We start from the raw sequence: 4420 nt of genomic DNA, 5'->3' as shown, positions 1-4420 counted from the left end.
CACACACACACACACACACACACACACACACACACACACACACACATTGTTTAAGTGAAATATTCTGAACTATTTGTTAGGTTTGTTTGTTTTATAATGTTAGTTAGCTCCAGTATTTCTAGGTTTAGTTTTTGTGAGGATGACCTGTGTATTGACAAGAGTCAGGTATTGAAGTATCCCATTACCAGCATGTGAGGTTCAATATGAGTAGTGTTTCTTTGTGAGCTTAGATGTACTTGTGTTTGGGAAATAGATGTTAAGAACTGAAATGTCCTCTTGATGGATTTTTTTTTGGTTAGTATGTAATTTCCTTATCTATCTCTTCTGATTAGTTTTGGTTTGAAGTCTATTTTGTCAGATAATAAAACAGCTACCCCAGCTTGTTTCTAATGGTCCATAGTTTGGAATGTTTTTTTCCAACCCTTTAACATGAAGTGGTGTCTATTTTTGATGTTCAGGTATGTTTCCTGGATGCAGCAGTAAAATGGATCCTGTAACCACATCCATTCTGTTAGTCTGTGTCCTCTTATTTGGGAATTGAGTCCATTGATGTTGAGATATATCAATGACCAATGATTTTTGATTCTTGTTATTTTGTTGTTTGTTTGTGTGTGTGTTGCTTTCCTTCTTTTGACTTTGCTGGTCTGAGATTACTTATTCTTTGTATTTTCATAGGTGTAGTTAACCTGTCATGGTTGGAGTTTTCCTTCTAGCACATTCCGTAGGACTGAATTTGTAGATAGATAATGCTTAAATTTAGCTTTATCATGGAATGTCTTATTGTATTCATCTATGGTAATCAAAAGTTTTTCTAGGGCTGGAGAGATGACTCAGTGGTTAAGAGCACTGCCTGTTCTTCCAAAGGTCCTGAGTTCAATTCCCAGCAACCGCATGGTGGCTCACAACCATCTGTAATGAGGTCTGGCGCCCTCTTATGGCCTGTAGGCATACAGACAGAACATTGTATACTAAATAAATAAATAAATATTTTTTTAAAAAAAGTTTTTCTAGTTATAACAGTATGGGATGGCATCTTTGAGGCTACAGTACATGTGTCCAGGCCCTTTTCTCTTTTAGACTTTCCATTGAAAAGTCAGATGTAATTCTAATTGGTCTGTCTTTATTGCCTGTATGTTACTTAGTCTTTTCTCCTTGCAGCTTTTAATATTCTTCCTGTATTCTTTGTGTTTAGTATTTTGATCATTATGTGATGTGAGAACTTTCTTTCCTGGTTCAATCTATTTGGTGTTTGAATGCCATTTGTATTTTGATAGAAACACCCTTCTTTAGGTAAGGGAAGTTTTCTTCTATGATTTTGTTGAAAATATTTTCTGAGCCTCTGAGCCAGTTTTTTTCCCCTATATTCCTATTGCTTTTAGATTTAGTCTTCTTAGTGTCCCAGACTTCCTGAATGCTTTGTGCCAGGGATATTTAGATTTACATTTTCTTTGACCAATGTATCTGTTCTATTGTGTCTTGAATGCCCAAGATTCTATCTTCCATTGTTGACGGAGGCTGCTCTTTTATTTCTCAGTCACTCAGACCCAGATAATCACACAGAAACTATATTAATTACAACACTGTTTGGCCAATGGCTCAGACATATTTCTAGCTAGCTCTGTCATCTTGAATTAACCCATTTCTATTAATCTGTGTATCGCCACGAGGTTGTGGCTTACCGGGTATGATTCTGGCTGATGTCCTTCTCCTTTGGCAGCTACATGGTGTCTCCCTGACTCCACCTAATCTCTTTCTGTATCTCTGTTCAGATTTCCCACCTGACTTTGCTCTGCTAGGTCATTGGCCAAAACAACCAATAAAAGCAACACATATACAGAAGGACATCCAACATCATTCCATCTCTTGTATTCTATTGGTAAAGCTTGCCTCTGTGTTTCTTGTTTGAGATCCTAAATTTTTCATTCTTAATTTCCCTCAGCTTTGGGTTCTTTATTAATTCTATTTCCACTTTCAAATCCTGAACTGTTTTATTCATTCACTTCCCATTGTTTTTGTTTTCATAATTTTCTCTAAGGAATTTATTTCTTCTTTAAAGATCTCTATCATATTTATAAAGGTTGTTTTAAGGTCTTTTATTTGTGCTTCAAATATATCGGAATATTCAGTGCTTGACATGCTGGGGTTTCTGGGTTCTAGTTGAGACACAGTGTCCTGGCTGAATTGATTGTGTTTTGATACTGATGGCTAAAGCATCTGGGATTGGGAAAACTATAATTCTAGGTGCTGATATCTGGGTTTTTTTGGGGGGGGGGTTCCTTAGTTACTGTTTCCTAAGAGAAAATCATTAGGAGTCTTGGTAGTTATGACCACTGGGAGTTCCAGGTAAAATGTGTTTCTGGGTATTGGGGCTTGAGACTTAGGAATGGGGATATGGGGATGGCTTGAGGGTAGGTGAGAGATTTTGCAAGAGAGAGGAAAGCTGGGCATTCCATCAGGATCTGCTTAGTTAGTGCTCTGGGAATGAGGACAGGGAGTGCCAAAAGGGCACAACAGAAAGTCTACCTGGATGAGACTGGGGGGATTGGACTGGGAGGAATGGAGGGCTCTGCAGTCAGTTTAAATGCTTCCATGACAGGAATGGGTCCCAGGGAACACTTGCAAGATTTGGGGGCTGGGATAAAGCAATTAATGGGGGAGAGAGAGATTAGGAAGAAAAGATCTGTGGGATCTGCTGGAGATGGGGAGAGGGGGAGGGAGGCTGCAGCAGGTGTTCTGTTGCTGACTGGGGAGGAGACAGGGGGAGTTGATTTGGACTAGTGAAGAGAGATGTTAGGATTTGCAGTTAGCCTACCTGCTTCCTTGACCAGAATCAACTTCCTCATTTCACCTGATAGTTTGTTACCAGAGTTGTCAGGGTCAGAGCCTGGGTCCTGGTAGTTCTGACTGTAAGCATTTCTAGCACCACCTAGCCAGCCACAGGGGCCTACAGCTGCACATGCATTGCCAGGATTTAGGCAAATGCCTAGTCAGCCCAGGGCCCTGTGGCTACATGGCACTATGTGCATACACTGTGGGGTGGCTGTACAAGTCTCTGTACACAATTGTGCTCATGCCCCTTTAAAAGTGAGCCCAACTCATTTTGCAATCTCTTTCCACCACTTCCTTTTTCAAAGCAGGCTTTTACCAACTCTCTTTTCACCCCCGTCAATAAACTTCCACGTGGTTTGTTGTACATTGTGGTTCATTTTTATTTGCTTGTCTACAACACTAACAATCTAGGCTCAGTCACCTATCCTCAAGAGACCAATTAAGGAAACCAGTAATAATGAATGTGGTCACACTGGGGAGAGGAACAAAGAGGCCCACCTCACATTTACAAAGAAGATAAGAGGAAAGTGTAAACAAGCAGTCTTGGTCAAGGTGTGGCACATGCCTGTGATTGTCTCAGCTCAAGTCTGTCTGACAAGTTGTCACCACTGTGGAGATTCCTTTCCCAATCTTTCTTCCTGAAAGGATGGTTGCATGCTGGGGCCCAGAGACAGACACTAAATATGCTATTGTTAAAAGGACCATAATTGTGTAAGATGGGTTGAGATTGCAGCTTTGTACAGCCTAGACATTGTAAAAAACAAGCTGCATTTCTGCCACCGTGGAAGAGAATTCAGAAACAACAGAGAGTACCTCCCTTTCTCTGCCTTTCTTCCTGCTGCTGGATCATCTGCTTTGTTCCTTTTGTTACTTACTTGAAACATTTTTAGGTTATTAATACAACAGATAAAAAGCTTTACTTTAACACTCTCCCTCCCCCAGTGAGTTTATCTCTTCTGAACTGGAGTCAGCAGAGTTTCACAATGTACTTAGACCTTGACCAGAGTTGAATTTCTTTCTTAGGACAGAAGTCTTCACAACTTCCTTTGAGACCTGTAGGGAGAAGGGTTAGGGCTGCTTTGAGAAACACTATGGGAAGGAAGTTTATCAGATCAGCAAACTTATTATTTTAATGTCTTGTGGCTATGGAGCTACAGACCAAAATAGTCAACCAAGGCATGGACGCACCTGGAAGCATCTAGGTGTGAATCTGTCCCCAGCCAAAGCTCCAGCTGATTGTCCTTCAGATGATGCATTAATCCAGGCGTAGTAGTAGCGTGTGCCTTTAATCCTAGTACGCACTAGGTGCAGGTGGGAAAATTCCAAGGCAAGGCCACGTGCTACCTAATGAGACCCTGCTTCAAGAAAACTAAAACAAGAGTTGGTGAGATAGCTCAGTGGCTAAAGGCATTTGTTACCAAGCCTATTGACTGGAGTGATCCTTAGTATCCACATGAAAATAGAAGAGAGCTAAATCCTAGAATCCTGCAAGATTTCCTCTGACTGTGATATGTGCGTGACCTGGCACACATATTCACATCTCTCTCTCTCTCTCTCTCTCTCTCTCTCTCTCTCTCTCTCTCTCTTTCTC

Source organism: Microtus ochrogaster, chromosome 8 (genome assembly GCF_000317375.1).
Source record: "Microtus ochrogaster isolate Prairie Vole_2 chromosome 8, MicOch1.0, whole genome shotgun sequence".
In the NCBI taxonomy this organism is placed as follows: domain Eukaryota; kingdom Metazoa; phylum Chordata; class Mammalia; order Rodentia; family Cricetidae; genus Microtus; species Microtus ochrogaster.
This window is presented reverse-complemented; position numbering follows the sequence as displayed.